The following is a 12,401-nucleotide window of genomic DNA, read 5'->3' on the forward strand; positions in this document are numbered from 1 at the left end:
CCCTCTAGGAGATCGACGCCAGCGCGGCGACCTACGACTTGGCCTGGAGCCCCTGTGCCTACCTGCTCACCATGGCTGCCGCAAGGAGCTCCTGCGCTAGATCCAACACCGCGCAGGCTGCCCCCAAGCTTCCAAGTTCCAACCACCGTCTCGACGAACCGCGGCGTGGTGCTCGTCCCCTTAGGTCCCGCCCCCCTCCCCTGCTTGCTCCCTCCCTTCCACCTTCCACGTCTTTCTTCTGTTCTTTGTGCTCCCCATTGGTGTGTGCTAGACCAGCCCTGGCCGGTCCTTGTGTGCGCACTGTGTGACGGACCGCAGCGTTCATCCCCTTAGGTTCTTCTCCCCCTGCCCGCTCCCTCCCTTCCATCTTTCTTCTTCTGTTTTTTGTGCTCCCCATTGGTGCGTGCTCGCTGGTCTATGGCCATGGCCGGTCCTTGTGTTCTCGCTGTGCTTCCGGCTCATAGCGGTTCAGTAGACTTGCACAGGTTTCTTCAGATTTCCAACGTGAATGAATTTATTTTTATGCCAAATACCAGCTAGATTAGGCTATGAGGATGGGCCAACTCATGTAATAACATAATGGAAAATCCAGATCTGTTGTCATGGTTATATCATGCGAATTGTCACGGCTTTCTATCATGGCAATTCACCAATCCTATTTCTTTTTTGTTGCGCCGCACTGTGAGGCATCTCGCATTTTATATCAGTATGCAAGTTAGTCTAGTTGGTAAATTCACATTAGGTGTGTAGATAGCGCAGACAAACTACAATGGCAAATTCACATTAGGCATGTATATGGTTTTTAGTTGGCAAATTCACAATTTGTAAACTGCCATGGCACTTTTTTATACTCCATTACTATTACAAGGCCACTTCATTTTTATGTCTAATTTTGACCATTAATTTTACCAACAAAATTTGAGTTATATGCCATAATAAGCATGCCATTAGATGCACATTTGAAAGAACTTTTTATGATATATTTTTTGTGACAAACGACCCATATATTTTATTTTTTTGCGAATGAACCCATATTTTCTTGACCAAAATTGTGAGTCAAAGTTTGACATGAAAAATGAAGTGGCCTTGTATATAAAAATGGAGAGAGTATAATCTTGCAATGTTACATAGTTGCAATTGGTGAAGGCACTTTCCACACCAATTTTGACAATCAGTAAACTACCATGGCAATTAGTCTTTCTTTTTGCAATGACCCTTACATATTTTTGCCATTTTATATAGTCATTAATTGTTGTTGTGGATGCAATTTTCGCCCTTCACAGTCCGTAAAATTGCCGTGGGCCTTGTATATAAAAATGGAGGGATTATAATTTTTCCATTTTACATAGTTGCAATTGGTGAAGGCACTTTCCACACCAGTTTTTACAATTATTAAACTGCCATGGCAATTACTTTCTTTCTGCAATGACACCTTACATATTTGTGCCATTTTTTATGTTGTTGATCGTTGTTGTGAATGCAATTTTCACCCTTCACAGTCCGTAAAATTGCCATGGGCAATTTAGTACGATCTTTTGGCAAGAGCCCATGACACCTTATATATTCTTTTTGCACGGGATTTTTCATAAAATGTGTATCCAACACATGGCAATTTTTTGAAAATGTTTGCTTTTTATCCTTCATATTTTCTTAGAAGAACAAATGTTCTATATAACATGGCAAGTTTGAAATATGTTTTTCAAATGGCCACAATCTATTCTTTTTGTTATTATTTAAGAGATGTCATTTATTATTATTAAGAGATGGCTAGCATTTTTTGTTTATTAAGAGATGGCATTTTTTGTTTATTTAGAGATGATGGCATTTTTTGTTTATTTAGAGATGACTTTTATTATTTTTAAGAGATGGCATTTTTTATTTATTAAGAGATAGCATTTTTGTTTATTAAGAGGTGGAATTTTTTATTTATTAAGAGATGGCATTTTTGTTTATTAAGAGATGACATTTTATATTAAGGTATGGAATTTTTATTATTAAGAGAAGTCATTTTTTTACTAATAGATTACATTTTTATTATTAAGAGATGGCATTTTTTACCATGGCATTTTTCTTATTCTTTGTTACATGGCAACTCAAATTATAGGGCCATGACAAGTTTAAAACATTTTTTGAATATCCATGGTGAATTTATGATATTATAGGACGGCATATTTTAGAAGTCCAGAGCATGGATTTTTTTGAAAATGTCTGTTTTTTATCCTTCACATTTTCTTATAAGATCAAATGTTCTATATAACGTGGAAAGTTTGAAATATGTTTTTCAAATGGTCATAATCTGTTTCTTTCTGGTTTTGCCATGGCACATTCAAAACATTATGTTTCCCATGGCAAATATCATGGCAACTTTATGTTGGCATTTTTCTTACGGACAAATGGGGTGGCAACTTTTTCTAGGTGTTACAAAATGGTTTCATGGCATGTGTATTTTTCCATACATGGCAAATTTGTCATGTTTTGTATGGTATTTTTATAAAAGTTTTGCCATGCATGGCTGGGATTTTTTTGCCCAACTGGGGTTCGATCTCACAACCTCTTTTAGAGGCAAGTTCTGTTCTGGAGGGGCAGGGGGTTTATCGGTGCGAACGATTTCGTTCGCTGCAGCCTCCCCCCACGCTAGCTGGTTATTGTTGCTGTAAAAAAAAAGGAGCTGGTTCTTGTTAGCGTATTGTATTTTATGTGTACATTGTACCTGTGTATGTGTATCCTCCTGGTATATAGGATCGTGAGTAGTGCCCGGGCCTGCGTGCCACTTCCTTCGGGTTTCTTTCAGAGGCACTGGGCTTTACTGAAAGATGATATTGTTCTGGCCATTTTGGATTTTTTTAATGGGGGTATTTTGCCCGAGGGGTTGAATGACACGTCCATCACCTTGATCCCAAAGGTACGACACCCACATCGAATCACTCAGTATAGACCCATATCCTTATGTTCTGTCTTATACAAGATTGCCTCAAAATGCATCACCAATAGAATGAGGGTTTTTATGGGGGAGATAATCAGTGAAGAACAAAGCGCGTTTGTCCCTGGGCGCCTAATAACTGATAATGTGCTCATTGCGTATGAAAGTGTTCATGCAATGAAACGACGGAAGAGAGGGAAGAATTGTGTTTGTGCAATGAAACTTGACATGATGAAGGCATATGACCGAGTAGAATGGCATTATCTGGAAGCCATCATGCTGCGTTTGGGTTTCAGCGCACAGTTTGTCAGACTGATAATGAAGTGTGTCACGTCGGTTAGATTTACTGTTCCTGTGAACAGGGAGTTGCTGCCATTTTTTACACCCTCAAGAGGGTTTCGTCAAGGGGACCCTGTCTCACCGTATTTGTTCCTCCTATGTGCAGAAGGTTTCACTTCCTTGCTGAAGTTTTATGGAGGAGTCAATATCGACAGAGGTATTCGCGTAAGCTATCAATCGCCTTGGATAAATCATCTTCTGTTCACGGATGATAGTCTTATTCTCATGAATGCACAGGTAGCTAGTGCACTCAGGTTGAATGAGGTGCTACAGATTTACAGTGACTGCTCCGGTCAGTGTGTTAATAGGGACAAGAGCTCGGTCTATTTCAGTCCTAACACAACCGAACCAGTGCGCTGTTTGTTGAAGGCAGTTCTGAACATCTCAGTTGAAGCGTTCAGTGAACGATATCTGGGACTCCCAACTGCTGTTGGCCGTATCACTAGTGGAACTTTCGAATTTCTCAGAGAAAGGATGAGAAGCAAACTACAAGTAGGAGTGGAATGTCTCATTTCTTGTGCTGGCAGGGAGGTCAAGCTGAAAGCTGTGGCCCAAGCAATACCCACACACTCCATGAGTTGCTTCAGACTCACTAAGAAGGTCTGCAAAGGCCTTTCTTCTGTCATGGCTAGATATTGGTGGAGTAGCTCAATCGATCGCAGATCGCTCCATTGGATTGATTGGCCTTCACTTGCTGAACCCAAGGTTGCTGGAGGGATGGGGTTTCGTAACCTAGAATTGTTCAACTTAGCCCTGCTCGGAAAGCATGGGTGGAATTTGATTATCAACCCGGACTCTCTCTGTGCTCGTGTACTGAAGGGAAAATATTTCCCGCAAAGTGACTTCATGGCCGCAACTGTCCCAAAGTGTGCCTCGGCCACATGGCGTGCAATTTGTGCGGGCAAACAAGCTTTGGGAGCTGGCCTAGTGAAACGAATTGGTGATGGCACATCGGTGTCCATTTGTTATGATAGCTGGGTGCCGGGCCTACTCTCCTTACGGCCAACTACTCACATTGGTGACACAAATATTACTGCTGTGTCTGAGTTGATCGATGGAGACCGAGGTTTATGGAAGGTTGAGCTGGTGAGGCACCATTTTATCACCCCCAAAGCTGATGCAATCCTCAATATCCCGTTAAGGGCGAATGGGGGCGAGGATTATTGGGCATGGACTGCAGAAAAGTCGGGTATCTACACTATGAAATCAGCGTACCGTTCTCTCATGACCTTGAATGAGCACTCTGCTCAAAGGGAAGGGACGGCCACGGAAACCTCAGAGCAACAAAAATAGTTGTGGACAAGACTTTGGAAGCTAAAAGTTGTGCCAAAAGTCAGAGTGTTTTGGTGGCGAGTGCTTAGGGGAATTCTTCCCACTGAGGGCGCTTTGAAACATCAACACACCGCTGTCTTGGCACGTTGCAAAGTCTGCCTAGATGCAGACGAGGATATATATCACGCATTGATTAAATGCACTCATGCTAAGCTCTTCTGGAAGGAGGCGAGGGAAATTTTATCTGTCAAACTACCGGAGCTCCATACAGAAACTTGGTCAAGGGACATTTTATGTGACCCTAGATTCAATGAGGCAGATCAAGCAAAAGTTATTACTGTCATGTGGGCAATTTGGACATCCAGGAACAATATTACACATGATAGGGCTAGCTTGGATCCAGTTCACTCCATGAAGATGACAAGAGAGGCCTTGTCGCTGCTAGAACTACCCCAACAACATGCAATGATCTTACCGGGCCATGGTTGGCGACCACCTGATGCAGATTGTATAAATGCTGGGATTTCCATGGAGGCAAGGAAGTGCGGGCTGGGAGGTGTTGCCAGATCTGCTACTACATTCTTGAGTGCCTGGTGCAAACCTATCCAGGGCACTACGAATCCACTTGTCGCGGAGGCCTTGCTCTCCATGAAGGTGTGGTTTTTGCTCAACTTCATGGCTTTGTGCGGGTGGAGATGGAGACCGACAGCATGGAGGTCGTCGATCTTTGGAACTCGCGCCGTTCTTCGCGCTCGCTGATAGCGCCTGTGTTACTTGATATTGAGGGTTTAGCTGCCTCTTTTTCCTTTTTTACTATTCGTCATGTAAAGAGACATGCCAATATCCCCGCCCACCTGTGTGCATAACATGCCTGCACAAGGGAGGTAACGGAGTGTTGGATGAACAATCCTCCTGGCTTACTAATCACCAGTCTAATGGCTGACAGTGCAGGAGCAATCTATCTGGAATAAAACCCTCATTATCCCACAAAAAAAACACTTCCTTCGTGTGTTCAGTTGTACCTCTCATGTATATGTTATAACGGTGGCTGAGTAATGAATACACAGAGCATTCTATCCTCTAGCTTGGTATCTGTTTCTCAGGTCGCATCCATGGCCACCAATTCCTCTTCCTCCTCCTCGGCCACCAGCCCTGCCACCTCGCCGGCCTCTCTGTCCGGCACCAGCACTGCCGCACCCACCACTGCTGGCACCTCACCATCTCTTGGCGGCACCACCACTCCTCTGCCTTTCAGTTTGCTACCCTTTTCTCCTCCGCCAGATCGCCGCTCCCATCGGCCGCCCCTTCTCGTCACCCAATCTTCGTCAACAACATCCAAAACCACATTAAGTTTCTTCTGAACCCCGACGACTACCACAAGTGAAAGTCCTTCCTCATGGTTCTGATTCGCTATGGCGTCACCCACTTCATCGAGCACCATCCTCCTCCCAACGCTGATGCTGCCTACCGTGAGCTTGATGCCCACCTCGTCCTTTGGATCTACGCGACTCTCGCTGATCCTCTCGTCGACCTCGTCGTCGGCGCCACCTCTGTCTATGATCTCTGGATGCGTATCCACGACTATTTCCTCGCCAATCACGCTGCCCGGTACATGATGCTCAACCGACAGTATCACAATCTCAAGCAGGGCAACCTCTCCGTCGCCGAGTATGCCCGCCGCATGAAGTTACTCACTGCCGGCCTTGCGGACATCGACCACGCTTTCACAGAGGTGGATCTCACCACCCAGTTCCTCCACGGCATCGACAAACGTCTCGATACCATCCGCGTCGTCTTGGGGGACACAGTTCCCCTTCCGCCCTTCGAGACGTTCTTCTCCCGCCCTTACAAGTGTTGTTATTGCTCTATAGTTACCCACATTTATATTCTGTCTATTCTGCTTTGTCTTGAACAAATATTATTTGAACTGTGTCTCTATCTTGATTTGGCAACAAAAACTAGAATGATATAGACCATAAAGTGACCATGATACATAGATATATGTTTGTTTCATGCTGTTATCCTGTCCACTTTACTACTGAACTCATTTACCAAAATGAGTTTCATATACAACATGGTAAACATGTGATGTGTCTGCTTGTTTCTCTTTTAGAATGTGGACAAAATATTGGAGAACAGTACCGCGTTATCCAATGGTAAAGGAAGTAATGCAGATAAGGTTCAAGATAGTGAGACATCCCTGTTGGTCTCCAAGAAAGCTGATAAAAACTATCTTGACGACAGTGAGGGAACCCAAAAGTCCTGTCTTGATGTAGTGTTCGTGTTATTGGCCACTACTGCTGGCACAAGCTCTTCGAACTTGCTGCCTGAATCAGTTCGTCTTCTTGAGTCTTAACTTCAAGTTGAAATACATCGATCAGATGTGCTGCGACAGGAAGCTGAAGGACTGAGGAAGTCCCTGCAGAATTCAGATGCATATTTTCTGGTGCAACAGCAAGCGCTGGAGGATTTAAGTGCCAAACAAGAGAAAGTTAATAAGCTTGCTAAGCATCTTGCCAGCATTATGGGTACCCAAGATATTGTTTCTTGAGATCTTCTGAAGTGGTTTCAGTTCTGGATTTGTTTTGCTGTGGCGTTTATTTGCGCTGGTCGCCAACTTTGACAACCAGTGTATATGATATGTTGCTTTGTTCCCTATATTTGCACTGGTGGCGAACTTTGATGCCCAGTGGATGTAATATGTGTAACAACCGTGATAGCCTAGCAAAAGTTGCTTGCTTATTTATTTCCTTGTTGTCTTGTTTATTTGTTTGCTTGTAGTCAGTGCAGTTCTTTTTAAAACTAGGCCACAATAACCATGGGCTAATATTTACTGTAGTGACACTGGGCCTCCTACGAGCTGTAGAAATAGTGGGCCTTCTACGGGCCATAGAAACAGTAGGCCTTCTACAGGCCGTAGAAACAATGGGCCTTCTACGGACCGTAGAAACATTGGGCCTTCTACGGGCCGTAGAAAAAATGGGCCTTCTACGGGCCGTATCATCAATGGGCCTTCTACGGGCCGTATCATCAATGGGCCTTATACGGGTCGTGTGACCATAACGGGCCATGTTAATAGGCCGTATTTGATGACGCTATGAAAACGGCACAGCGTATTAACGGACCACAAACGGGCCGATGTAACCACGGGCTGAATTTGGCCCACAAGCAGAAAATGACAGTAACGGGCCGTAAGTAAACGAATGCTGGAAATGAGCTCAAGAATAAATGGGCTCTAAGAAGGTTGAAAGATAACATTTGCTGGAAACGACCCAATTGAATAACGGGCCCTTAATGGGTATAAAGTGATATACTGTTCATTACGGGCCAGTTTCACCATGGGTCGTTAATGGGTGTAAAGTGATACACTGTTCATTGCGGGCCAGTTTCACCATGGGCTGTTAATAGGCCAAGAGTTACATAGGGCCTCATATGGGCCGAAAGACGTCATGGGCCATACATGGGCCAGAAGTGAAAACGGGTTGGAATCATATTGGATGGCCCAGATGATGCTACTGGGCTTAATTCCGATAGGGCATAACGGGCCTTAGGTTAGCGGGCTGTAAATGGGCTATATGCGAACATGCCGTTAACATGCTTTCCATGGGCCGGCCCACCACCTTTTGACCAAGTCAAAAGGGTCGGCCTTTTCACAGGAATGGGCCTCTGTTGGGCACGTGTCGATGTATCATAGGCACCTTCTGTCCAATGAGTGGATGACATCTGTCCCAACGGTGAGCCGACACGTGTTTCCTCCATCCAATGATGATTTTACACGTGGAAAATCCCCATTGGTCGGGGCTGATAACGGGTTATCGGATCCAAAACCCGACCCGATAGCTTAACGGCATTCCGTTACGGTGGATGCCACGTGTCGGTCACCCTTGACGAAAGTACTTCTGTGACGCACGATTTATCATCATGGAAGTGGACACTTCTGTGATGATAATTTTGGTAATGTCATGGAACACTTCTACGACAGCACAGGTATGACTATCTTGATTCTGTCATAAATTTGTCATGGATATACATGCATGACAAAAAACGCGACCTACTGTGACAAACACGTATCATCACGGAAGTGTATTTTTTTTTGTAGTGAAGCCCTCAAACCATCTCCACTTTAGCAGCAAATAAATTTCTTCCTGCATGTAATAACAAAATGCACACTCCATGTAATGCTTGTCAGCTTGGCCGACAACCGCGTCTCCCTTTCCCTTCCTCTAGTAGCCGCACATATGCTCCCTTTGACTTATTCATTGTGACTTGTGGATGTCACCAGTTGTAAGCTTTTCCGGCTATCAATACTATTTAGTTGTGCTTGATGATTATACTCATTTTTCCTGGACCTTTCCCTTGCGCAACAAATCTGACACCTCCACCAACTTACAATGCTTCTTCACCTTTGTGCGTATGCAATACAATGTCATTATCAAAGCCTTGCAATTTGATAACGGCAGCGAGTTCATCAACACCTACTTGCGCACCTTTCTCTCTGCCAACAGCATCGCTTATCGGTTTTCATGCCCCCACACTTCTCCCCAAAATGGCAAGGCTGAGTGCCTCATACGTACCACCAATGACATCATATGCACTCTTATCCAAGCTCACTTACCCCCACCCTTCTGGGTTGAGGCGCTGCACACCGCCACACACTTGCTCAACATACGTCCCCCTAGCATATTGAGATTGATCTCCATTTCGTCCATGATCGTGTGGCTCTTGGTGAAGTTCGTGTCCTGCATGTACCGTCCAGTTCTCAGTTTGCGGATGTCTTCACCAAGGGCCTTCCTACACATGTGTTCACTGAGTTTCGCGCCAGCCTAAATATCCTTCCACACGGAGTTCCGGCTGAGGGGGGGGGGGGTGTTGGGGAACGTAGTAATTTCAAAAAAATTCCTACGCACACGCAAGATCATGGTGATGCATAGCAACGAGAGGGGAGAGTGTGTCCACGTACCCTCGTAGACCAAAAGCGGAAGCGTTAGCACTACGCGGTAGATGTAGTCGTACGTCCTCATGGCTCGATCGATCAAGCACCGAAAGCACGGCACCTCTGAGTTCTTGCACACGTTCAGCTCGATGACGTTCCTCGAACTCCAATCCAGCTGAGTGTCAAGGGAGAGTTCCGTCAGCACGACGGCATGGTGATGATGATGATGTTCTACCGACGCAGGGCTTCGCCTAAGCACCGCTACGATATTATCAAGGTGGAATATGGTGGAGGGGGCACCGCACATGGCTAATAGATCTCAAGGATCAATTGTTGTTGTCTTTAGAGGTGCCCCCTGCCCCCATATATAAAGGAGCAAGGGGGAGGGGGCGGCCGGCCAGGAGGGGGCGTGCCAGGAGGAGTCCTACTCCCACCGGGAGTAGGACTCCCTCCTTTCCTTGTCCAAGTAGGAGAGGGGGAAGGAAGGGAGAGAGGGGAGGAAGGAAGGGGGGGGGGGTGCCGCCCCTCCTCCTTGTCCTATTCGGACTAGAGGGGGAGGGGGGCGCGACCTGCCCTGGCCGCCCCTCCTCTTCTCCACTTTGGGCCCATGAGGCCCATTAACCCCCCCGGGGGTTCCGGTAACCCCCTGGTACTCCGGTATATATCTGATAACCCCCGGAACCATTCCGGTGTCCGAATATAGTCGTCCAATATATCAATCTTGATGTCTCGACCATTTCGAGACTCCTCGTCATGTCCGTGATCACATTCGGGACTCTGAACTATCTTCGGTACATCAAAATACATGAACTCATAATATAACTGTCATCTAACTTTAAGTGTGCGAACCCTACGGGTTCGAGAACTATGTAGACATGATCGAGACACATTTCCGGTCAATAACCAATAGCGAAACCTGGATGCTCATATTGGCTCCTACATATTCTACGAAGATCTTTATCGGTCAAACCGCATAACAACATATGTTGTTCCCTTTGTCATCAGTATGTTACTTGCCCGAGATTCGATCGTCGGTATCTCAATACCTAGTTCAATCTCGTTACCGGCAAGTCTCTTTACTCGTTATGTAAGGCATCATTCCATAACTAACTCATTAGCTACATTGCTTGCAAGGCTTAAAGTGATGTGCATTACCGAGAGGGCCCAGAAATACCTCTCTGACAATCGGAGTGACAAAACCTAATCTCGAAATACGCCAACTCAACATGTACCTTTGGAGACACCTGTAGAGCTCCTTTATAATCACCCAGGTACGTTGTGACGTTTGGTAGCACACAAAGTGTTCCTCCGGTAAACGGGAGTTGCATAATCTCATAGTTGTAGGAACATGTATAAGTCATTAAGAAAGCAATAACAACATACTAAACCATCAAGTGCTAAGCTAACGGAATGGGTCAAGTCAATCACATCATTCTCCTAATGATGTGATCCCGTTAATCAAATGACAACTCATGTCTATGGTTAGGAAACACAACCATCTTTGATTAACGAGCTAGTGAAGTAGAGGCATACTAGTGACATTATGTTTGTCTATGTGTTCACACATGTATTATGTTTCTGGTTAATACAATTCTAGCATGAATAATAAACATTTATCATGATATAAGGAAATAAATAATAACTTTATTATTGCCTCTAGGGCATATTTCCTCCAGTCTCCCACTTGCACTAGAGTCAATAATCTAGATTACACAGTAATGATTCTAACACCCATGGAGCCTTGGTGCTGACCATGTTTTGCTCGTGGAAGAGGCTTAGTCAACGGGTCTGCAACATTTAGATCTGTATGTATTTTGCAAATCTCTATGTCTCCCACCTGGACTTGGTCCCGGATGGAATTGAAGCACCTCTTGATGTGCTTGTTCCTCTTGTGAAATCTGGATTCCTTTGCCAAGGCAATTGCACCAGTATTGTCACGGAAGATCTTCATTGGTCCTGATGCACTAGGTATGACACCTAGATCGGATATGAACTCCTTCATCCAGACTCCTTCATTTGCTGCTTCTGAAGCAGCTATGTACTTCGCTTCACATGTAGATCCCGCCACGACGCTTTGTTTAGAACTACACCAACTGACAGCTCCACTGTTCAATATAAACACGTATCCGGTTTGCGATTTAGAATCATCCGGATCAGTGTCAAAGCTTGCATCGACGTAACCATTTGCCACTAGCTCTTTGTCACCTCCATAAACGAGAAACATATCCTTAGTCATTTTCAGGTATTTCAGGATATTCTTGACCGCTGTCGAGTGATCCACTCCTGGATTACTTTGGTACCTCCCTGCTAAACTTATTGTTAAGCATACATCAGGTCTGATACACAGCATTGCATACATGATAGAGCCTATGGCTGAAGCATAGGGAACATCTTTCATTTTCTCTCTATCTTCTGCTGTGGTCGGGCATTGAGTCTGACTCAACTTCACACCTTGTAATACAGGAAAGAACCCTTTCTTTGATTGATCCATTTTGAACTTTTTCAACACTTTATCAAGGTATGTGCTTTGTGAAAGTCCAATCAAGCGTCTTGATCTATCTCTATAGATCTTGATGCCTAATATGTAAGCCGCTTCACCGAGGTCTTTCATTGAAAAACTTTTATTCAAGTATCCTTTTATGCTATCCAGAAATTCTATATCATTTCCAATTAACAATATGACATCTACATATAATATCAGAAATGCTACAGAGCTCCCACTCACTTTCTTGTAAATACAGGCTTCTCCAAAAGTCTATATAAAACCATATGCTTTGATCAAACTATCAAAGCATTTATTCCAACTCCGAGAGGCTTGCACCAGTCCATAAATGGATCGTTGGAGCTTGCACACTTTGTTAGCACCTTTTGGATTGATAAAACCTTCAGGTTGTATCATATACAACTCTTCTTCTAGAAATCCATTCAGGAATGCAG

Source organism: Triticum aestivum, chromosome 1B (assembly GCF_018294505.1).
Source record: "Triticum aestivum cultivar Chinese Spring chromosome 1B, IWGSC CS RefSeq v2.1, whole genome shotgun sequence".
Taxonomy (NCBI): Eukaryota; Viridiplantae; Streptophyta; class Magnoliopsida; order Poales; family Poaceae; genus Triticum; species Triticum aestivum.